The 26,128-nt window shown below is 41.8% G+C and overlaps 1 protein-coding gene and 1 long non-coding RNA gene across 2 annotated transcripts in view; both read right to left on the bottom strand.

Moving 5' to 3' along the window:
• The window catches only part of LOC105836505, a 322,523-nt gene that overhangs the window by 179,390 nt on the left and 117,005 nt on the right, over positions 1–26,128 (bottom strand). The window lies entirely within an intron of this gene.
• Positions 445–26,128, bottom strand: part of LOC118647790 — a 35,079-nt gene continuing 9,395 nt past the window's right edge. The window contains exon 2 of the long non-coding RNA XR_004964927.1: positions 445–26,101. This is a non-coding gene — a long non-coding RNA (uncharacterized LOC118647790). The remainder of the gene's footprint in view (positions 26,102–26,128) is intronic.

The raw sequence follows: 26,128 nt of genomic DNA, 5'->3' as shown, positions 1-26,128 counted from the left end.
CGTCGACTCGTAATATACGAGCGGACGGGAAAAGGTCCGTCGTGCCGGCATTTTACATCGTCAAGCCGTCAAGACGAGCGTACACGTAAAGATACAAAAGTAAGATGAACAGTTTGGACGAGTAGCTAAACGTCGCAGGTGCCTAATCCATGAATTCCAATATTTCATTCGAGCAAGCGACACACGTGTGACAAGTGTAATCCTGAGCCTCTCCAATCCGTAGAACTTGATCATCCGAGTAAAATGCACCAAAACACGACGAAAACAATTCTGAGATATATCTCTGAGATATATGAATGTAAACATTTTGTTTTGCAAATAGCTATTAAAGTAAGAAAAGAACCATTTAACTGTAGTAAAAAATTTAACAAGATATAAATCAGAAAACAACTTTATGTTGGACCATCAAAATAATTACGATGCTTAAGCATTTTTTTTTTTTTAATCAATAATAACTTTTGACGTTCCAGCTTAAATGGCCAATATAATTTTTCTAATGATGTAAAGTCATAATTTTCAGATTTGTACTTCCGTAAAATTGTTTTTTTCCGTGTATATTAAAAAAATTACAAGTACTCACTCTAATTTACGCGCGATCGATCGTGCATATGGCCGCGTATGTATACTGGTAATATATTAGGCATAAATGTGATGGGTGATGTGAACGGAAATAAAATGAAGAGAACAGGCGGAAGGACGAAAACGTCGCACGATGTTAGACATGGGATGCGTTACGCGCTGAAAATTGGACCCCGAAGAAACCATCTATCATATCCGCACGCCGCGCCGCGCAGAGTCGGAGAACGACGAATAGACAGACGGGAGAGAAAAGAGGGAGAGACAGTGGCAATCAAGTTATGTCGAACGCGATATATCGTCCAACTTTGTTTCCCGCATCCGGTGGCGGGTCCAGTCGTGAACGTGACGAATGCCGACGATATTTTCTGTTACATTATTGCTACTAGCTTTCTTTCAAACAACGAGAGCGATTGCTTGCTCGATCAATACGGCATTCTATTTTACATTCAATTTTACATTAAGCCATAATTGAATCATTAAATCTATTTCAAAGTAGAAAGTAAAAATAAAGTAAAATAACGTCAGACTTTTGACATCTAAGATGTACGAATTAAAAAATTCTTGTATTTTTCACTATTTCTAATTGTATTCCGCGAGATCAGCATTTATTTTTATCAACTTATTACACGTCCACCATTTTCCATGAGCCTCGAGGTTAAACCCAGCTATTAATTCGACGAAAAGCGAACCGGAAAGTTGGGTGATCGGTCATACCTTGCGCTGCCATATTTCCCGGCTCCTCCGATTATTAATCGGTAGACATTTCACGCGTCCAATTATAATCTCCGCCGATGTGGCCCAACGCGGAGGACACTAATTACGTCGGTCCGGCCGCGACCCGGAAGTGGAACGAAGGGTTCGGCTTTGTCAGCTGCGAAATTTACCGCCTGTCCCACGGGTAAATCTGGAACCGACGTTATCGAAGGCACGGCTACCTGGATTAGCTTGTCGGCGAAATTATATGCGTCCCTGTTGTTCTCTTCGCGCCGCTTTGTCGCTAATCTGCAGATGCTCTCGCTGCGAGCGCTGTGCTTGCAAAATAATTGCCCTCTTGGTCTGTGAAATGTTTAAGTCTCACGCGTTGACATATCTTTAATATATTCGGAAAACAAGAAAGGGATAAAATCAAATTTATCACAGAAAAAAAGAAACAGAAATACATTAATAACAATTTAATGTAATAGTAATCTTAACGTTAAAAGTAAAATTAATTTATGTGACATGTAATTTACCAGTCAAAGAGAATTTTTGTGAAACAACATCAACACAGTCGACAAATTATAACGTGTCGATTCTACGAAAACTCTAACGCTATTGGGTCGCCGCGGTGACGCGAAATGTGGAAAAAGAGTTTTCGATATTCGCCCGTTCGTCCTCGCGAGCGAATCGAGAAGAAAAAGACAGGACACGGGTCAGTCAATTTGATGGAATATTGGCTAAACGTTATTGCGGTTCGTCGCATACGTCCATAGTCGGAAAAATGCGGACGGGCGCGATCGGCTGTGGTTTTCCAGAGAAAGGAGAAATAATTCCTGCGTTTTTTTACGCCTCAGCGCGGTTAATTCGCCGGATCCATTAGCTAAATGTTAGTTTTCAATTAAATTCCGTGATTTCATTAAAATTGCCATTTCCGTGTCGCGAGTCTTTTACATTCAGTTGTTGGAGAGTTTGCATTCAAGGAGATATGATCAAAAAATGCTTAAATCTATTTAAAAATTATATAGCACGTTATTTAATGCAAAACCAATATTATATTGAAATTTCAAAACAATTGACCATATTGTATTTTTAACAAAATAAAAAGTTGGCTCTTTACGACATTTTATAACAGATGCATCGAACGATTAATATATCACGTTACGTTACTTTTCAAAATACTTTGATATACATAAAAATTATATGAATAGTTAAAGCAAATTTTTTGTATGTCCTTGCAGAAATTATATTTTCGATACGCTCTGATCATATATCCCTAAGTGAGCACCTCGGAACAATGGTGCACACACACGAACACTGAACATGTTCGTATCTTCTGTAACTTTCGCAAATCAGACGAAACTTACCTAGCGAATGCTATACGCAACATTTTTCGTTCAGGAATCCGATATAGATTTCAAACTTTAGCAGATAACCTAAAAGTTATCAGTTAAAGTTGCGTAGCTTATAACTGATAACTTCCACGGTATCAGTTAAAGTTCCACAATCTGAAACCGATGGCTTTTATGTTATCAGTTAAAGTTACCAAACCCGTATCGCTTAAACGAGCCTAACATCGATTAAACCAAAACGAATACGAATATGTGACAGAGCTTAGAGAGAGCTTCGATAACATCATACACATCGAGCTACGAGAAAGATTCGATAGAGCTGCGCAATGTTCACTAATAAAGATCAAACGTTAATCAAGTCGTATTTTATTACGATTATAAACCATCGGTCGTCGTATCTAATTTATATGGCGAACATAGTCTAATTTCCAACTCTATAAAGCTGCCGCGAGGAAGCGCATCGACGAACTTTCCCCGCCTATAACTTCACCAGTTAATAATCGTCAATAATTATTCGCGGCACGAAAGTATAGCGCGAAGGGAAGCGCAAAAAGCTCTCGTCTGAAGTTTCGATGCCCGACCGTGCGCTCTCCGCATCCATGCCTCCGCCAATATCCCGCAAATTAGCACGCGTCTTTCTCGCACTTCTTTTTTCTCTTTTTCTCGGCTCCTACGCCTTCCAGACCGAAAAACCGGCCGTTTATATTTGTTCCCATTGTTCCTGAGTTAGTCTCAGGCTTCCAGATGCCAGCCCCGCTCGTACGAATACCACGCCGGATTTTAATTAAATAATGAAATACGTCCGATATGCCCATCAACGCCGTTCCTTGTTTGTAGAAAAAGCTCTTGTGCTTTTTGTACCGGATATTCGTAAATCTGCAGCAACACAAGTAGCGTATCGAATCGGATAAAAACCCTTTAGATTTCGTGAAAAATATCGCGCGTCTAACTTCTGCGCATTTTAACCGCATTACTCATCTACTTTACAGCGTGCGTTGCGAAAAAATAAATGGCGCTGGAATGTGATAATGGCTTATCTAACTCATTAGCATTATCGTCTGCACAAAGGTCGTCACTTAAATAAGTTTTCCCGTCAGAAAGTATCTTTCGCTACAATCTCTTTTCAACGTGCCGCCACAGGACACGGCCCTACCTACATAGTTATCGTGAACATTCACCTGTCGTGAAAGTACACGCGATCCTTTCCACGATAGCTTTCGCGTATGAAGCGAGCAGGCAGTACTCCGCACTACTCTTTACGATTCATGCTTTATCATAATCATTTCCATTTAAAGATTACATAATTACACATTTTGCGCTCAATGGTGCAGGAGAAATAATGTAAACAGCGTTGTTGCACTAGTTCAAGTAATGATTTATATTATAGAGATAATACATTGTATAAAATTATTGAAAAAAAAAATTTTTTAATTACGTAATCTGAAATTGTCATTTGTCATATTATTTAATCGAAATATAATATAAAACTGCGAATTTCCATAATTGCCGTATTAGTAATTCTTCAATTTTCAAATTTTAGTTGCCGAAGCAGCGTTTTGGCAAGCATCGCGCTCGGCGATCAACTTTATTTCTATCACAGACCGCTTCTACAACCTCGCTCCGAAAAGCTAATCGTAAATTTATTATGCATATTAATGTTGCGACACCGTCGAGGAGAACTCGAGCACAATTTTCCAAATTCACAAAACATCGCTGGCGCAAAACCATGAATCCTGCTCGCGTTGCGCAAGCCGCATAAACTACGCTGAATTCCCCCATACTTACAGTTAGTTAAATATGCAGCGGAATATCATAGAGCGGCGGTGGCGGAGGCGGAGGCGGCGGCGGCGGCGGGGATGACCGTAGCCTTCGTAATATAGTGCGATACTTGCAAGGTATCCCGCATAACTCGAAGCGGGCATGCGAGGGACACGTGGGGGAAGGTCTAAATAGGGGCTATGCAGGGTGAAATAATATTCCTCGGCCATAATTTCGGGTAACTCGCGCGTATGCGGCCCGAGGCGTATTTTATCAGGCTTGGGACGATGTCCATAATATTCGCGCGCACACGAGATGTACTCTAAATGCATATAACGCGTGATGAGAACGTGAGTGTCGCCTTTGAAAAACCACCAGTATTCTGTACACTGCATATAAAAAAATAAACTCTAGCGATTCTTGGCTAATTGACGTTTGAAGATACCGGCTACATGTTATCGCAGATACTTTAAAACTTATTCGATGATTCTGTGGCATGATGGACGATTTTTGTTTGACGCAAACAATTTCGCGAGTTACGCATCTAGGAACGTACGGAAATAATTCTTGCATATTTAACGAGGCATATAAGGTAACAGGGACGCGCCAGCACGGCGCGCCAATTTCCACGCAGAAAATTCACCGCTGTCGTACCGCGCTCTCCTCTCCGTCAACTAAATAAGGTCCATTTCGCAGCGTCACAAAACGACAGAGAAGGACTACGTGCTGCTGTAGATACGGAAATAATTGTTGCATATTTAATGAAATGAGTGGCGAAAGCGTCATCGCTCCTTCCCCCATGTCTCGATCATCGCGAGAAAATTCTGTAACATGTGGAAGCGCTGGACGTTGTAACTATGAACCGAGATAAACATTGTATTCTGATAACTTTGGATAAAACGATATACAGAATGACCATCGCATCAACTTTAATGTTTTTCAAGTTGAAATAAATGTCATAGAATAAATATATTAAAAATTCAATGCTAAATTAATTGTAATCATATTTAATGTACCGTACAATTTCATCTAACGAGAATCTTTTGTAAATCCTGCAGTGGAAAAACTAGTAAATTTTATTAACTTAAAAATTTTATGTAGCACAAAAGATAAAAGGGTAACACGAGAAAAAATTTATTTCATACAACTTTTCGTTATAATTAATAAGTTTCGCAAGAGCTTTATATTCCAAGTTCCTAATTCGTCGATCAAAAGTAAAGATAATTAGCGCGATGTCGAATATAGATTGGCCTATATAACCGTATGCTTTAATGGCTCGAGAGAGACGGCGGTGTCGTTCGCTCGAAACCCTCGCGTAACTATTATCCTTTAGGGCGTCTCAAAAACCCTTCCTCCTCCCCTTACCCGTGACCATTTATTAGCACCCTTTTCTCTCGCGTAGCGTGCGCACGCGATGCGCACAGGTTCACAGGTAATTAATTTAGTTTCGCAATTTCTACCGTCGAAGAAAGTCCAGCGTTCTGCGATTTATGATCCTGAGCTCTTTCTTCGTACTCCGCCTTGCCGCCGAACTGTAAAGTTGCACGCTCTCGCATACCGACGTGACTTACCGCGAAATAAATTTAGACTATCGTATAGAGTGCAGCATTATAAACCTTGCATTGCAACACACCAATCGATCGGCGAACGCGTGGACACAAAATGCAATACATGGTCGCGGGTTCAATATTAAAGAGCCGAGCGAGTGGACGAACTTGGCGTATAATCAATTTCTGCGCGATCATAAATCGCGTCGCGTTGGTTTATTAACGCGCCGAGTTTCACAATAACCGATAAATTCATTAAGGAGCGTTTCACTGCAAGGTGAATATAATTTTCGAAAAAATAAATACACTTCTGAAAATTTCAAAAGGCAGCGAGACTTCTTACCGATTTCTATTGTGCAGATAATTTCTCTTCGATCTTTTAAATAAAATAAATGTAAGATAAAACATAAGATAACGAAAAGATAAGTTACAAATGCAGAATACCATCGACAATGGGCAGATATCGCCGATATTTCCATTACTCGGGAGTTCGGATCGAGACTAGAAATCGAAGTCGAACAGAAATCACGCGGAATATCGGGCATGCCAGTCCGCACTCCTGCAGGATCTTGGATTGGAGTTGGACGCGTTCGGAGGCATGCGAATTGAATTTACGCGAAGTAAGCTTCTCTCCGCGAGGGAGAGAAGGGTCGAAACGAACGGACGGACGGAGGAAGCAGCCCGAAACCCGGAGTTGCCTGGTGGTAGTCGAGTGGCAAATATTAGTACGAAAACTAGTGCCGGTCGAGCTTACAGAGGCGGTGCGACGAAAGCTGCTTAAACGCTCCTTGTTCTCCCCTCGGGCTATACCCTAAGCAGAAAGAGAGAAAGAGAGCGAGCAAGCGAGCGAGACAGAGACGGAATACCACCCTTCGTTACATCACCCACGTAGGTAACGAACGCTTGAGCTCCGGAAACAGTCTTCCCAGGAGCTCCGATATATAATTCCACTTCGGCGAAATAACCGTACCTTCCATAGTCAGCACAGTTGAAGTTATAAACAGACTTCGAGAGGGAGCACACAGATTGTTAGCACATTAATAGCCAGAGGATGTCAATGACGTTAGCAGGAGATACGGAGCAATAGATACGTAGCGCACGGGGATTTTAACTTTAGTTCGGTTCACCCTCCGGTCTTATTCAGAGCTGTTGTCGAACGTTTTGTTTCAACATACCGCACATATTAAAGGAATAACATATTAAAGGAAAAGCTAAGAAAAGTAATATTTTAATAATAATGAAAGGTAGTAATGGTTATACTCGGCAAAGAGCCAAGTTGATTCTACACGCGAAATTCCGATTGAGCCTTTATGCGGAGGCTCGCGCTTCAAGTCAAAGAAGAACCAGTTCCGCCAGCGACCGCCAAGGAACGCGTACACAGTTCGTTAAGCACAGCGGGCGGAGAAGCCACGCGGAGAAACCTTTGGTATCGCGTTCTCGTAGTGGCATCCACATAGTTCCGCGTACTTTCGCTTTGTTGCAAAAATTATGTCGGGGGATTAAAACGGGCCCGGCGAGAGAGGTCGGCGAGGCGCGAGACAAAGTATCGCGAGGGCAGAGGTGGAAACTCGCACCACCGTCGCCGTCGCTGCCGCTGCCGCCGCCGCCGCCGCCGTCGTCGCTTTGCGGAACTTTCATTTCACGGGAATTGTAAGCGCACAGGCAACACCAAGCGAAACGGAAGCCGCCAAGCGGACGTAGAGTAAGCGGATGCCGGCGGTGGCTTGTCCGCACTTTTTAACTTCCAGTCGACCGGTAATTAGTTCGCATTAACCGGTGAATTGCTGGTGGGCGAGGTACGGCTGTGCACGTGTACACGCGTGCATGCATGTAGTATATATTTTCGTGTTGGATATAACGAGGCTGATTTCGCGCAATGAGAACTATCAGCAGTTGAACCCAGCAGCGAACGAAGCACGTACATACGAACGAGTCCGACGTGCGCTTGAATTTCCAGCATCCAACTTCGCGGCCTCGCTCGGATTTCCGTCTCATCCACTAACGCGCGGCATCGCTACGTGACGTTGTCTTGTTAAAACGGATATACGTAACCATTCCGTCATCCCACGCACGAAGTACACCCCGCGTGTAATACAGACCGCAATCACAATTTCACCGCCTCGCTTTCTTTTTTCATGGCTCTTACCATCCAGGAGAATTTCCATCCTTGATGTTCCGAGCTAAACATAGTTGCAGTTAAATATCGTACCTCGATAATAACCTTGCTATTATGCGGGTGAAGTTCATCAACGTAACGTATATATAACATCCTTGTCATCGTGCGCTGATATAGTGGTACAATGGTGGTATATATATATATATATATATCTTTGAGTATCTCAAGATATATCCTAATATACACACACACACGTAAATATAGCATGCAAATATATCATGACAAAATTCTCTCGTGTAAGATGCAACAATTTGGTTGAATGAAAGAAGATGTATAATATTAATATTTAGACCGTTGATGAATGAATAGCATGCATTTAAATGGCACCCTCGGAGAATCAGAGTCATTAGACAGCTACGTGTTTCAGTGATGTATTCTTCGTGCATCCTGCAACCGTTGTACCACTATTTTCATCCGTCAGTTTCCCAGAGAACTGCCTTTGAAAAAAAATGCACCTTAATGATCTCGTCGTCCGGAGCTTGCAGTTTCATTTGACGCTGTCTTTTCATCCGAGTTTTCAACTTGCGCAATTTTATTTGTATAATCAAAAAATTCATAAAGTATTCCATATATGTTTATGTTTTAAATATGTGTAACAAATTATGTAAACGCAGAAAATTCCTTAAAAATAAATTGCAAAATACGAATTTCGCTGATCTAATAACCATTAACTTGCGTAGTGCAACTAATTGTAAATCACGTTGCGCGTAAAAATACAAAATTTGCGCGAAGAAAGGAACGAGTGAATTTGTTTCCAGATATCCACGTTTCTCTTCGAGAAGACGGTAGAATGCAACGAGATCCCGGCTCTGCCAGGTTGCATGCGAACGAATTTATCGCCGACACTGCACACGAGCGTTTCCCATTTCCCACTTTTCCTCGCGTTTTCGTCGTACGCCTCGATTATTTTTAAAGCGACCCCGCCGCGGGGACCTCAAATGCGCCGGAAAAGACGAAACGAGTCCGCGCTCGAAAGCTCGCAGGTCGAAACATAACTTTTTCATTTCCGGCGCTCCCCATCCAGTGTTTCGCGCGCTGTTTCCGTGCCGCCGCTTGGCGGACGTTCTTGCTCGTACCAGAAAGAACTGCCGCCCGTCCGGAGAGAGACGCGTCACGTTCCTTGCCCGCGGAATATCTTTTGTACGTGAGACTCTTGAATAAACATGCGGGCCGTGGGATACCGCTAAAGAAGAGACTGCGAAGGGAGAAATAGGATGAAGGGCGAAAAAGCCGGGGTAAACGATGAAAAATGTCACTACCGCGAAGAACAAAAAGCTCCGCAATGCACTAAAGGGCCCCGCACGAATATTCTCAACTTAATTACCCTGATGCTGCTTAAGTGGCTACGAGATAAATACTCAGAATCCGAGAAAAGAGTTTTGAAAGTTTGAAAAAGATGGTTCAATGCAAAACCAGGCGTATCCCAGATCCGCGACTTTTAATGGCAGTGCCAAAAAAATTGCAATTACACGCACGGCGCTCCCAAAAACAACTAAATGACGTAAAAACTTAATCACGGAGCAAGGTATAATTTCATTGCGTACATGTATGTAGATCCTCTCCCCTGTCAGTCTGATTAATCATCCTCGAAAATCTGTCTAGATTTTCGTCCATCGCAGATCTCTAAAAACCGTCAGACAACGTTGTAAATCCAGACGCCGAGCGAGAGATGACTCTCGCTAACGCAGACAAGGATATCCACTATCGCGAATTACCGGTCTTTGAATTTCGCTAATTCGTCGTGCGCGCGAGGGGTCGAAAATTTAGGGCGCGCCACCCGAGGGTCTTTCTCCTCCAAGTGCAATCATTCATATTTAACAGATTATTTGATGGATTGCTTAGCAGCGGCAGCGGTGGAAATGCCGCGGAAGGACATCAGGGTTGAAAGAGAGAGAGAGAGAGAGAGAGAGAGAGAGAGAGAGAGAAAGAGTCAAAGGATGGACGTCGGCAGGGTTAAAAGGGTAAGCACGAACGGGGGCAGAAAGGACCTGGGCGAACCGAGAGAACCGCGGGTCCTGCGGGACGCTGCATTAGTCACGCTCTCGCATCAGTCACCTCTCCTACTACAGTCCCCTCCCACCACCCCGTGGACCACGACGGCCTAAACACTTTTCACGTGGGAATATTTAACTTCATGGCTGCAAATTACTCTGCAGCCCTGCGGTCACCGAGCGGGCGAACGAGCGAGCGGATGGTCGCTGTGAACGCACACGAATTCGTCGTCGCGGCACTTTACGGAAGTCCGTCCCTCGAGACGAGATAAGGCCGTGTCGTTCTCGACTGATGCTTCTCTCTCTCTCTCTCTCTCTCTCTCTCTCTCTCTCTCTCTCTCTCTCTCTCTCTCTCCCCCTCCCCTCATCTCTGTCTCTCGCATCTATTCCCATGATACGTGTTCAGGGTGGATCTTTTTAGCTAGAGTCGTTCTACTTGGAGTTGGACAAGCCGGACTGTCTGACTAATCTGACCGCATCTACTGGCCACGTTTCGCTTACGCAATTTTACAAGGCAAAATGAAGACGGCATCTCGATGCAAGTTTCGCATGTTTTACGTAAAATATAAGGCTCCATTATATTTTACGTAATTTCTGTCAGGGTCAATATGAGACAAAGTTGTTAAAAATGTGACGGTTAAATGCTTAATAAATTTTTACAGACGAGATCCGACGACGCGAGAGGAGAAACGAAGATAATGTATATACGCATCGAATTTGAAGGCGACGAATGCGAAAACATCCAGGGCAAGTAAACTTCTGGCGTCGAGCCAAGAGCCGTCTCGCTTCTCTTTCTCTCTTCTGTTTCCCTTTGTCACAATTCTCGTAGGCGTCGGCGATGTAAAAGTTAATTTGCGTAATGGCGTGTTTAAAATCCGCGGTTCGGCGCATTCACCGTCGCAAAAACAATCGCGAGAATCTCCATCATCGCCATGGTGACCGAGCCTGTCGAATGGGCAGAAACGTTAATGGAACTACCAAAGTTAATAAATTATTATAAAGCACTACAGTAAACAACATCTATCACTAATGAACAATAGAATAGCTTCTTCTCATTTTTTTAAAAACTACAATTGCATTGCTTTATGTGACATTGTTTTACAGAGATAATTATAAATTTAATCATTTCACAGTAACTGATTATTCACTGATACACCCATCGCAAAATGATTACGAATTCATTTCTCGTTATTGATACGGAAGCATCTTTATGATGATTGCCTTCATAAATCTGATCGTAGCTGTAACAACCAGTTACTTCTCTCCTCGCACATTAACAGGAAAAGTGCCTTCTGTCGTTTATTCGACTAACGACTGCGCGTCCGTTCGGCTCGCAATGTTTGTATTATTTGCATTCGTTAATCATTCCCTTAAGCCACGGCACGAGGACTCGTTAAGCGCCGAGAGAATCGTTTAAGTGGAGTCACGGCGTTATCGTTCGAAAGTCGTTAACATTCCACGGTAGATGAGAAAGAAAAAGCACCGCGTCAGGTTCTCCGTGAGAGGAAAAGCGAAATGCTGGGAAACGTCACGGCAAAAGTGGGGGGAAACGATTCGTTTGATGCGGGTTCGTTTTCGGCTGGCCATTTGAGGGAAAATAAGAAAAAAATAAAAGCCTGCGCGAAAAAATGAGATAAACGCGAAGATATACGCGTGGAAATGCGGCGATGTATTCCTGAAATGATCCTAATAGCAAAATTTCTCTCTTCCAGAAGGATCTATTCTAATCAGAGTTGTCCTCGTGAAACGAAGTTCAATTATACTTAACTAGTTTGATTAAGAAATCTTAACTGAAGAAGTAGTCTCACAAGATCAACTAGTTATATAATTCTACAATCTTGTTGAGAAATAACCACGAAATTAGAAAACTCATTTGAGACGCTATAATATAATATTAATATTACTTGCTTGGCTTAATGTCAATTCTAATTTTAATAATTTCTGCTTAATTTTTGGATAATACCCTTTATAATTGTATCTTCAGAGATACATTTTTTTTATGGCGTAATTCTCGTGTTGTTTGTAAAAGTTTCAAATAACGAAGCGGCTATCATGCGATTTCACATTGTAGCATCATCGTCGCTAACGATTACCCGCGGCAGAATAACGTCAGCCGAAGGGTAAACGCGACTCTACGTCGCGTCCGAATTATAAAGCTGATTGCATCCGGCGTTGCAATTCGGTGGAGTATAACAGCATCGGTCAGGGAAGCCAAGTGGCGAGGTGAAACGAGCAAGCTTTCGAAAAACGGGACGGCCCCGGGTAAAACGTACTCCGTCACGGTTGTCACCGCGAGACGATGCCAGGCATTACACGTGTCTCCTCGCGCCGGTCCCTGTTTCCTTGAGAGAAGAAGCGGCGTAAGAAACCGGGAAATGTACAAATTGATGCCGAACAAGTCCGAGAAAAGGGGGCTGGCGTGTCGTGATCTCGATGTAATAGAAAGACTTTTTGCGGTCGTGCAAGACGTTTAAGTACACGCGAGACGCTACGCGCGACGTTATTGAAATTTGTTTATTCACGGTCGCGCACGTATAGAGTTTTCATTAAAATTGCAAATTTCTCTCCGAATTTGTTTTTTTTTTCCAGCGTAAAACACAGCGCGCGCAAAATCAAAGCACACTACGTTTATAAATATAAACGTTTTTTTTTATTGTTGCGTTAAATAAATTTTCGAAGGTAAATATGCAGCGCGCTGCACATTTCCGTAGTTTTTCACAGCGCCATAGCGCGCCACAAAATATTACGACGGTATAGATGGTTGTCGAATGTTCGTTGATTATCGATTGCATTCCATTCTGGACGATCCATCCATTTGCCGGCATAAAAATATAAAGAATACGCGCGCGGCCGTCAGTTAATTGATCGGAATATTTAACGTTGTTCCGAGAACAGAAATCGTTAAACGGGTGATGCATGCGCTAATGTAACGTCCACCAGCGTAGGCGACGGCGAACCGAAGATGAGAAAAGGGGAGGAGAAGATCCGATAAAGAAGGGCACACGGTAGACACCGGCTGCTGATTCCGCGGGCTAGCGTATATCAATTCGCGGGCACGCGTTTTTACGTTTGCGCGAGCGTTCCGAGAGTGGTTCAGGAATCACTATAAATGGTAATGAAGAGAGCGGCGCGCACACCTCAACTGCGGCTCTCTGCCTTCCTTCCGCGCGCCGTGGAGCCGGAAAGATGGGAAGTAAACGAGAGCGCGGAGGAGGAGATCAGATCGGTGGCAGAGGAGGGAAACGCGAGTGTGCGGAGGAGGAGGACAGAGGAGAAAGGATAGAAAAGGGAGGAGAAAGAGAGGGTGGTTTGAAAATGTAATATTTCTTCCGGCTCTAGCGTAAATAATAGCGTCGTATACCCGACGCGTTAGAATGCCTTTCTCTCTCGTTCCCGCTGTTTCCGATGCCGCGGCATCATCCCGACCCGGCCACCCTCGCACACAAGCCTGTTATCTGCGCGACGTTTCCCTCGCAGCGAGGATGGATCCGGGAATCCATCGTCGAGATATGTGGGCGTCAAACATCCTGCAGCCGAAAGAATCCCTCTCAGCGCTACCTTTCATCTCTCACGTAACGTTTATTATGGCGTATACTTTTGCCGACGCGGGAAATCGTACAATATTCTACTAAAGAGATACATCCGACGTTGAGAGACGAGATACGACCGAGGAAAGAGCAATCATTGAGAAAAGATGCATGCAAACGAAACAGTAAGCGGAAACTGAATGGAAAGAGAAACTTGTCGTACTCCGACCTACCCCAATAATCTTTTTTTTTTCAAGTAAATAACATAAAATAAAATATAAAAATGTTAAATAACATATCGCGGGATCAAGATACTGGTATTTCATTCTAAATATCGGCTTCAATTCAAATGACTCACGCAAAGGCAGAACACGCTAATGTAATGTTCGACGTTTCTAAAGCGCCTACATAGCCGCATGACGATCGATGTTCCGCGAGCGAAGAAACCAGAAGGAACAAGACGAGCGCGAGAAGATGCTGTACGATGGGAAGATAGATACCGCACACCATGGACGTACACGCATAAATAAGGTGTCGTAATGGCGCGCGCGGAAACACGCTGGAAATTAGTTGCGCGAAACTATTACCGCGAAGGAGCCCGTAAGAAAGTCCCGACGGCGAGACTCCAGGTTGCGTGAACAAAGTTTTGTTCACGCGATTTTCATCGAGAACTCTGTAACGTGAGCGGAGGTATTGCGCTAAAGGTATTGCGGGACGCGAGATATGTCTCGTTGCCGTATCGATTCCAAAATGTATTTCTATTACGCGCCACGAGACACGCGATGAGACGATCAGTGGAGATTGATTGAATACTGTTGATAAATGACCTTTCAACGTAACATCACTATGTTTGATAATGGTAATAATGCAATACGTGATACGATCAGTGTTTGCTATGGTCATAAAATTATCTAAATAAAAAATGACTTTATCTTAATCTTATTTTATGTATTATTAAAGGAAAAAAATGTATAAATTATTTCCATCTTTATCTTTGATAAAAAAGAAGTATTATCTTTTTTAAATTATCTAAATTAGCAACGACTTTAGTTCTAACTTTCGAATTATTATGTTTTTATTTTTATTACAAAGTTCTCTCATTTCTCTCTGATGCTTTATTTAAGAAAACATTTTTGATGATGCATCTTTCGCTCGACACCAGCTGGAAAATTTCTAAACGGCGTCGCCGATAATTCGCGTACGTGAACAAAACTAAACGCGCAATCATGAAGTGAGAACTGCTGATTCACGTTAAGCGGCGTGTAAAGGCGCACATTAACGTTTGCGAGACTTCCCAGGTTGTTTCAACCTGTTTCCTCTTCTCGTCTACCATACATCAAAAATTCACGTCGTACGTTTACAGTTCTCAATCAGCAACGCGAGGCGGCCAGCAAACGGTGCTCAGAGAGAAATGTTAAATGAAATATTAGCCTTTGACCTTTGCTTTCCAGAGAAATAATAAAATAGTAATATAATTCATATCACAGATAGATTTTGTGTAAAATTATCGGATGACATTTTACCTACGTAAATCATTCCTTTTACACAACAATAATAATCGAACAAAGATCTAATTACAGCGGTAAATGTCAAAGCGTAAAATATCGGAAATAATGGGATAAACATTAACTCCCTCCCTTTTTCATTTGCCAAATAAATGTGAATTATACGTTTCCAAGTGTTGCGAATTTGAAAGCGGTACAGATTATCCGCATGCATGTGTCATGAGCCATAAAGTTAAGCGAGACACGTGGCACTGAAGGACATATGAGGGCTACGAGAACCGCGTGTATACGCTACTTCATCTTTTCTCGAAGAAACTACGAAGTTATACGCTATTCTGGCATACGGCGAGAAGAACGAGGCGCGTGAAATGGTTACACCAGCTGTTCGCCGAAGCAGAGAGATATCTTGGTATATCAGTCTCTGTATAATGCAACGTATGGCGTAAATGCCCTTACAAGTATACGTCTATACAGAGAACTGACTTCTGTGAGGTTTCCTCGACATTTTCGACAGAATACTACTTCTATAAAAAGATATATCATAAAGTTGAATACAACTATCCACCACACTCGATCAATTTTAATATATCTTGTGAATAATATATTTGAACAACACAACAGAATATGGTGCAATAATAATTAGAAACAGATAACTGTATTGGATCGAATAACGAGAGATAAAGCATGTTTCGCTAATGACTCACATTGTCTCTTTGCACTTTAGAATTTATTCAACGTAAATAGCAGGCAAAATACAGTGAAAACGGCGAGTTGTTAACTGCTTCTCAGAGGCAAAACTACGAGAAAAAAAGTAATCCTGCTCGTTACTGAAGAAAGCTATGACTTTATCTTTTCGCACGATTTGGCGGCAAGCACCCGTTTCTCCGTCGGTTCTATCGTCAAAATAAAAGACTTGTCGAGCGAACGAAAATACTTTGATTTTCGATTTCAGATCTCGATATCTCTCGTCATCGTTAATAACGTTTCGTAATATCTCGAGAACTTTTCAGTAGTTACGTAAACGATCTCCGTTGCAACAGAATACTTTAATTACTACTCCGTCTCGTTCGAAAAAATTAATTGAAGATGATTAATTTAACGACGAAATAACGAGCATTTTTATAAGCATTTTATAATCGAAAAAAAGAAACTTTATATTGTAAAGTATGAAATTATTTTTAGAATTCATGATATATATATACATATAGAATTATATATTAAATCTCGTTATTTGTAAATTTAGCAAATATCAATGCCAAACAAATTCAATACCAAAAACAAATAAATTTGATAATATCGGTAATAACCGTAAATATCGTTAGTCACGCTTTCCACGATTGTATTTCATAAATTTATGAAAATCGCGTGGCACGTCGGGCATCTTCCCAACTTTAAGAGACGCGGCCAAGAGCCAAATTCCCTGCGGTACTTAAAAAATCGTGATCGAGCGCTTGTTTGTTCTGTTCCGTGCAAATTGAAACATCGATCCCGTGTCTTCTCTCGATAGATCTGACTCCGTCCTCGCCCCCGAGCGTAACATCGAATCTCATTCGGAAAACAAGCACGAAAAAAAAAAGAACATCGTGCATGTAAAATATAACGCGTCGAGCTGAAATATAGGCAACGCCACGCACGTAGCAAACCGAAAAATCATAGGCGTTTCGACGACGGCCATTAGCATACATTTACGAATGTGCCCGGCAATAACTTCCCGATATGTGTGCGCGCCGCTGATAAATCATTCGCGTTATTCGGTATTGTAGTAAAACGTCCGCCGTGCCGTAATTTTCCGCGTCGGATAGAGATATGTCGTGTAACTATGAGATACCTATCGATTAATGTCGTACCTAGCGAAGGGCGACATACTGTACCGGCTAGTGGTGGGGAAAGTATCGATTGCATATAAAACAGAAATGCGAAATAGAAATGCAAAGTTTGTACCAATTTTCCGGAATCGTGTAGAAAAAAAATCCTTTCTTTTCTATCTTTTCAATAAAAAAGTAATATACGTGCAAATCTCGTTTTCTGAAATACATAATAATTTTTGAAAATCCTTAAACGTATCAAGTTTATTTTAAACGATAATTTATGACATCTATTTTGCGCCTTTATTTTTATATCTCTAAAATCTCGTTTCAATCACATTTGAGTCATTTCTAAAAAGGATCATCATTTATAATACAAATATTCGTCAACGACTTAAATGCTAAAAAGCTGTCTTCGGTAAACGTACGAAAGAGGACAATTCATTCAATATAATGGGCAAAATCGCTGGATTATAGGAAAGATATTAACGATGTCTCGTCCTTCTGAAGAGAGTTAACGGTTTTCAGATGCCCCAAGGAAGGCGCGGTATTTCGATAAGCTGGTGCGTTTAAATATCCATCGATCGATCGGCAAGGAGAAGCAGAAAAAGGAAGAGAGTTAAGGCAAGTTTCATCGAAGTTCGATGATAAAGTATAGAGACTGGGAAGCAAAAGTCGACGGACAAGTCAGCAAGAAGAGAAAGAGAGAAAGAGAGAGAGGCCGCATATCGCGTCAAAACCGGCAAAACTCGAAAGGGAGAGGACCCGGAAATTCGGACGGAGATGAGCATGGGCGACATACGCGACCTGCCTCCGCGCGAATAAATTCCTCGTACGTGCTCCGAATCGCGGCGGAGGGATTCGTGCTTCCCACTTCCGGTCGGAATATGCGGAAGGTGACGGACGAGAGGGGGAGGGCAAAGGACGAATTTCGTGCTCAGTGACAGCGGCAAGACGGAGAAAGGGAAGGAGGACCCTCTCGCGCCCTCTTCCTGACCCTTTCTTGTCATATACGCGAGTGTGCCAGATCGTTCCCTACCGCGTCCGACACCCATGAGGAATATTGCAATCACGTCCCGGGGAAGAAGGCGGAGGAGAAAGAGCAGGAGAAAGAGAGGAGAGCGTAAACTTTGGACGTAAAGCGCCATTATGTGCCGCGATATCTCGGCTTTTTGAGAAACGTCCGTCGTGGGAGTCGGTTACATGTATGAGGCGGGACGTTTCGGCAACTGTATCGATATCTCGGAAAACTGAAACGACTAATGTTGGCACGCTTTGCGGTTTGCACGTCTAAACTTCTTTCGTAAAGAAAAATTATTATTTTCGTTCCTCGGGTCCGAAAAAGTAGCATCACTGTCTCCCCAGGTTTCATTAATTATGAAAAATAATATTCGTCTCGCGCGAAACTTGAAGATTGGTATCTCCAGCGGGGAAATGCCGTTCGACTTCTTATCTGACGCGGTTTTCGCAATTCCGCGAGCGTTATCATCGCCGACACCAATACGCCAAGCCCATTGAATTGCCGCGGTGTCGAGATGGAAAGACCGCCGCCGTTGATTCGTTGCGGCTCTCCTTCGTGTATTTCTTATTTCTCTCACACATCCGCACCGAATAAAACTACCCTCATACCCCGCCAAAGTAAATAGAGCGTATTTCTTCTGGAAATGACAGGAAATTCAATAATCCTCGCAACGAGTGGCGAGGCGGTAGAGCGCGGGGCGCGACGAGATTCTCGGGGGTGCGGGAGAGGCGGGAGGCAGGAAAGAGGTACCCGAGGGAGGAAAAACGAGCGAAAACGGAGACCGAGGTTACGCGTACTATGACCTGCGCCTGAAGGATACGTTTCTAGGAGGAAGTGGAACACGATGCCTCCCGTTTTCCGCAATCGCGAACTTATAAAACGCTTAACGTCAAATGTCACCGTAAATAGAGAATACTAGAGAACACACGACACGCGTGCGGATTGCTGGATATTATATTTGTCGTGCTTTTATCGAGCAAAGCGTCTCACTACGCGATGTTGCGCGCAAGATAGCGATGAGAACAATAAGACGTGTACTTGAACTCTGAGAAATTATTTAAGAACAGAAAGAAGTCTGTAAAACAGACATTCCTAAGTCGCATTTCTCTGAAATATCTCTGCAAAAGAATCCTTTGTATCGTTACGTCATTGATATCTTTATGATTTCATGTTTAATAATTGCATGTTACACAAAATTGAATGCAACTGATGTAAACAACAACAATCAAGTGCAAGTCGCGCGGGATTCGATAATATGAAAAAAATATCCTCAACGATCGTCCTCTTTTGCGGAGCAAAGTGTAAATCGTCGAGCATTTCTTTCCGGAACCAAGTGGCGCATCCTTCTTTTACAGTCAAAGGATCTAGAATTTTTTCACCCTTGCTTTACGCGAGAGGGCGAGACGCGGGGATGTAGAGCGAGATAAAACGCGATTCGGCCAATCGCATCGCGAGAATAAAAATCTCATACATGTAAAAATATTCAATCGACGGGTCTAGGCGTCTCCCTTCTGTACCCACGACAGCGTTTCCGCTGTCCTCGGTGGTCTCTCTGTTTAGAATAGCCTCGAGAAAGAGGAAAATCCCTTTTTCTCATCGTGCTCTTTTCACGCCCCACGACTCGAGGTGGTTCTTTCTCCTCCCTTATGCTTTTCTTTGCTCAGAGCTTTCTTTAAACATAGGATTTCTCGCCTTTGTACGAAGCCTGATTATTTTATTAATAATAAAAGTAAAATAAATTTTATGGTTTTGATTGTTTGTTTTTTAGTCGTCAAAGAAATTGCGTATGTAAATTGCATTTGTGTCAAACCTTCAGATCTTTGAATAGAAGAATATTATCCTACACTATTTAAAAAATCTTAAAATCTATTTTATAACAGCATGTTAATTTGATCGATTTCGTAATCTATCGTAAACGTATTATTATTTAGCTAAGAAAAGGGATAGACAGCAATGAACTATCGATAAATACACAAGACGACTTACGCAAATGAAGATTTGTATCCGCATGAGAACTAAAAATCTCAGTTTCTTTAAAATGTCCATCTATTATACAAACGGGAATGAATACATTTGCAGCGGTCACTTGACGCTCAAACAGACGTCAATCAGCATTCGCGATGCTTGCGCATTAAGAAAAGAATGTACATGCGCTCATGAAAAGAACAAAGACAAATTATTTTTTATTAGAAATCCCGACTGTACTGCACAAAGTGCAACACTAAGGAATACTTAAGAGACGCACGTTAAATGTAAAGTCGTTAATCGAGAGCGTGCGAAACGTTCGGGAAGGTGATTCATGCACTTTAAATACCTTTATAATTGCACTGTAATTTGCCGCTCGCGACGTAAATGCGGTTAAAAATTTGCGCAACTTTAAAAGCCGTCACGAGACGAAAAAAAAAAAGAATCGCGCGACGTAATTTAGCGGCCAGCCTCGACCCTGGGATCATGCGAAGGCGGTGACGCTCGGATGTTCCGCAAATTCTCGAGTTCCATGAGAAAACAACGCGAATGCTACGCGGCTGCTTGAAAGCATAATTAATGTTAATAACGCGGGAGAAAGAAAGGGTACTCAATAATTTTTTTTACAAAAGCACAAGAACAGTGACGAGCTTTTCGACAAACAAACGCGAATTCGCGTAGTGCATAATATCGATCGCGCGGCGAAGTATCATTTTCAAAAGCATACCCGCGACTTAATTGCCTCGTATACGCTGCCGCGGGGGCAGCTCCGCCGTGTACGCGAACAGTAAATTTAATGCGAAACGAACATCGCCCCCGGCGCGTTTCTGACGAGTCCGAGCAAATTCCGCGAGCCCGGAAGAATGAGTTCTCGTTTTTCACGTTTTCGTCCTCAATGTCGTTGGCGTCTTACGTCCCCCCCCCCCTCCCTTTACCCGTAACTTTATTGTAACGAGGGCTCGTTTGTCCACGTCAGCCGCGCCGACCGGATTCCCGCTCGGCGAGTAGTCGCGACTCGGCACAAACCAGACGTAAGCTCGTGCTTTCGACGCCGACCCCATGAATCTTAGTCGCGTGTCGCCTACAAGCACGACTTTCGACGTGGATCATAGAGAGAAAGCAAGCGAGAGAGAGAGAGGGGGGGGGGAGGCAAGATGCGATAATTCGTGACACAACGAGGCGGGCATTATGCACCGATCATTTTCGTAACTTTGAAAGGGAATGGCCCTTATAAACATTCCCATTGTTTCATTTAATAAACGCCGTGGTCCGAAGCAACGTTTTTTAATACTTTGTAGTCGTGTATTGACATACAATATACGTTCTATCAATAGAATGACTTGGGACTTGGCGGCCTCCAATCTCAAGGAATTAATTTTGTTCTTTCATTTATTCTCTGTCTTTCAACTTGCGTTAATTTAATTTAAGCGACTATCACGACCATGTATTGTCTAGTCTATTCAATTTAATATTCTATTAATGGCGATAATGTACATAAATGACAAAAATCATTAATCTAAATAAAAACAAAGGTACACCTTATTAATAAATGATAAATGGTTCTCAAGAGAAGTGAAACTCACTAATTAGTAACGTATACATCTAAGTTGAAAGATGACGGGCTTCGAAAATACACGTATGCGATGAACAAAAGAGACACACGAGGCGAGGAAAGAGGAAGGGGAGCAAGGGGGAGAGACAGGCGCCCGACGTGGTGACTCAATTCTTGGCACGAGGTCGTGACGTGGGGTTACCACATCGTGCCGTAACTCGGCGCATCCTTGCACCGAGTGTCTTCTACACGAGAGGAGATTTGGCCGGCCGAGAAAGAAGCCGCCGCCGTTGTTGTTGTTGTATCGCGATACCATCGCCGCACTCCGCTCGCCTCGGCTACGTCGATCGCGCGTGTCGCGAAGAATACACCTCGCCCCGTCGCTCTAAGACGATCCAAGAAAAACACATTACGTCTCCCACGGGGAAAGCACGAAGAGAGTCGACATCACGCGAAATTCGGCAAGCGCATATTTCGCGCGTCACGCGAGACGAGAGCTGGCGTGAATCCGCGGGCATATTTGGCAGGCGCGGCTTAATTACGAGAATTGCAAGTTGATTACTCGGGTGACGGTAGTGAGATTCGCGGAAATTAGCTGTTCCGCAATTTATATATTTTAATTCAAAGATTAATTGTTATTAAACGTGATGAATTTAGACGGAAAGAGTGGCCATTACTTCCCCAAAACGCCACACATGTAATGCTTTCAATTCATCATTGGACACTAAAAGAATGTCGTGTGTGTGTCTCATTTCCGGAAAATAGTGGCGGAACTACTTTCTTCGAAAACGGCTCGGGAAGTGGGTTGAGTCCAATATTTCTTAGATTTCAAGCACTTTAAGAAATTGAAGCGATTACTTTTAACGGAATGATATCGCTCCTTTGAAATATTAAATTAATGGCGCTACGCGATGGCTATACGTCTTCAATGGGGGAGACACAAGACGTCTTAAGATACGATCGTTCCATACCGGAAACGAAATTAAGCTCGAGATTAAGCTTACGGAGAATCTACGCGAACTCGGTTATTGCTGCGGGTTATTTCCAAATGCATTTTATTTTTACGACCGTCTGATGTGACAGACTAGATCGACATAGTTGTGATTATACATAGACTTTTTAAATATTTGTTTACTAAATATGTCAACGAATAATGCAATTGATTACGTGTAAATATTTCAGACAGCCATTTTGCAAAAACATTAATAAGTCTTTATTAATCTAAAATACGGTATTACCGTATTATATTTCGATTATTAATAATATAAAATATGAGATAATCTTCATATATAAAATTTTGCAATACTGATCGAAACCAAAAAATATTTGCCCTACAAAGATATTTAAAAAATTCATCGCTTCGCTAATTCCGTATTACGTGGGATCAAAATTCGGTTTTTATCGCGTTCGAAGTTATAATGCGCAGCTAATATAAAGCACACGGACAAAAAACTATGTCGCAGATTGTGGCTATAGAGAAATAATGCCATTTTCATCGTGTTTTCCACGGCAGATAATTTTCACGTTGCAGCGTCGGCCATTCCAATTTTCTCGTTGTTAACGCGTACAGTTACGTCCGCTATTTAATTGTTATTGCATTAGCATTTTAACTTGTTCCTTTCCTTATCCTTCCTCGCGTATCCCGTTCCCTCCTCCCGATAACGAAAAGAATGTAGAATTGCTCGTGACACGTTCATTTCCGGATCTCGAATCGCTTTCGACGATGCGACATGCAGAAACAACGATCCCTAAAGCTTCGCTCTCGGATTCGACACTCGTCCGGCGGTCTCATAACTCAATAATCTTCGAGCAAACGCGGTCCTCGTTATTACTTATCGCTGGAAATCCGGGCTTAAAACTGTCGAGAGGTCGCGTAGCGATATCGCGGCCGTGCAAATATACACTCGAGCTGGCGGCACGAGCGTCACGAACCCGACCGAAGTCACGGCCCTTCGTATTTCGATTAAACGTGATTTACCTATACGAGCGTATATCGCGCCGCGAAATTAATACGTCCGACGCGGACGATCGGATTTTGCCGGCGGCGTTAAAAATTGAGTTTCCATTGCGAGCGACGATCGGCGATTGCGCGCGTTTGGAAAGGCCAACTGACTGGGCCCCGCGCGCGCGCTAGGTCGGGCGCGATCGATCGCTTTGCCGTCGCTTTTAGCGCATACACGCAAACATAGTAATTTAACCGGCTTATCAATTTTAATTTTAATTATTGGTTAATTATTGCCGGTTTAATTATTGTAGTCATTTAACTATCAGCCATATAAACGAGGCTATTATTAGATATCGATTGCAAAACTCGAACGTTTATAAATTTCACAGTTTTATAAAGCTAATTTCATAAATCCCTCGAACGTTGCATAATATTAGAGTTTCAATTAGTAGTTGCATTAGACAAAAAAGATTTTACGGAATTAGTAATTATTAGTCTGATAAGAAATTGTTACCGCAATCGCTTCCATGCAAAGCCAATTTCCGCGTCGGTCCGCGTAACTTTTTAATTTTACGCTAATGAAACGGAGCGATAAATATTTATCGTCCGACTGTCGTTATGCACTTAAAAAAATATTAACTCGCAACTTGGAGCATTTCAGGGGAAACTTTACACGATGACAACGTCTTTAACAACATTCCTGGGGATAGTACACAAAAGCGCGAATATACAGGGTAAATTGGTAAAGTAACGGGGAAGACAACTATCGGCAATATAAACAAAAGTAAATAGATGCATGCCAAGTAAACAAACAAGACTAACTAACGGGGAGAAGGGCTCTCATTTCGCAATTAAAACAGCTGCATCGAAAATAAAAAAACATTTTGACTACACATTAAATACGAACCAAGACAATTATAATTAAAATTAAAATTAAATGTAAGTCTTTTTACTGTATAAGAAATTTTATAATAGTAGAATTGTGTGCTAAGTATATTAAAATGAAATTAAGATACCAATTATTCTCGCCGTTGTTATAACAGAATTTCGTATAATTATCAATAAACGATGTTTTCACGATATTCGGGGAATATTTTTCTAAGGTATCCCGAGCGAAACGCACGAGCTACAGGAACTAAGCAGAAACGCGAACGAACAAATTGATTATCTATCGGCCGCGAAAAACATCAGTTTTTTTATTCCCCTCTTCATCATCGCACCGATCATAATGAAGGCTATTAAACGCATCGTACCAGCAACATGTGCTGCCTGCAAAATTTTTCATCGCGGGATACGCCAAGTCGAATACGATCCTCCATCTACAAACGTCGAAATGAAAAACGCGAGATTCACGTAAAGTCTATTCAAATATTCATTTAAAATACGAGCACGCTGTGGCTTCCGCGTAATTCTCACTGCAATATAGATTTTTTAATTCCATGTTTATCGTTGCATGATAGCATTTTGCATAATAAATATCTTAATTACGCATTATGAATACAGATGTCCTGATCCGCGTGTCTTTCTTCGCCCTCAGTTAATTGCCCGTAATCGACAATGAATCGTATCAAATTACTCTGCAAAATAGCTTTTAATTCACGAGTTTCGAGTTTCCTAGATAATGAGTTTCATATTACCTTTGCATTGTAACTCGCGAGAAGGATTTATTCGCGGAACAACAGCGGGATGCGGCAGCGATACCCTCATCGATCGCGGAAACTGTAGAATGCACGACCGAAAACATTGGGAATGCGCGTTTCGCGAGCTCGCGGAAACTATTCATCGGAATAACTGCGATTTATATCAACCGAATCTCTTTGCCTACAACAACGGCGATTCTCCCTATGATTTATTTTTTGGAATCGAAAAATGTATGTAAAAATTTTGGCTGCGGTGGAGTTTGCCTAGGTCGAAAAATAAATATCCATAAATTTTAAGAAAAAATTTTTTTAAAGAAAGTGCAAATTTATTAACCTCATAATGTCACCACGGATGAATTTTTATCCAGGTGCTAATTCAAGTTTAATAAAGTTTATGTTATTAAAATTTTAATAGTCTAAAATAATATTTAGTAAAATTTTTATCAAAATGGTATCATGTTCAGTTATTCTAACATCTTGCAATAAAATGGGGAAACATTTTTTATTCTTAAAATTGTAAAAAAATTCTTAATTATGTGGGTGAATTTTTACCCAGAGTAGTATTAATATCAGAAAAATATGAGTAGCACTCTACAGTTAACAAAGAATTTTATCCTTACTCTATCATGTAATATTAGAATATTTAGAAAATTATATAATTACATATGAAACTTGTATAATGTTGAAGTCGCAAGTAATTTCCAAATTAAAAGCATTTAAAGTTAGCCTAGAATCACGTAGAATTTTTACAATCTATAAACGCGTTTGTTACTGTTCCACAATTCAAGTGATATTAATTTCTACTGTTTTATTCGATTGTAAAGCAATTAAAAGCAATATATCTATAAGGTTTTCTGTTTAAATTACAATGTTTCTCTTTATGCATATACATATATTTATATTCATCTTATATTGTACACGTCTGATACATACGCAAATATCACAGATTTATTATCACTCAAGTAAAGTTAAAATAAAAAGCAATTTGTCAACTCACAGTTACGATGTGCAGCAGCGGAGTTTTAACGCCAGTCACGTCGAACTGTAAAGTAAAAATATACCAAAATTA

Source organism: Monomorium pharaonis, chromosome 10 (genome assembly GCF_013373865.1).
Source record: "Monomorium pharaonis isolate MP-MQ-018 chromosome 10, ASM1337386v2, whole genome shotgun sequence".
In the NCBI taxonomy this organism is placed as follows: Eukaryota; Metazoa; Arthropoda; class Insecta; order Hymenoptera; family Formicidae; genus Monomorium; species Monomorium pharaonis.
Note: the sequence above shows the minus strand (reverse complement) of the source record. Positions and strands in the feature narration are given on the sequence as shown.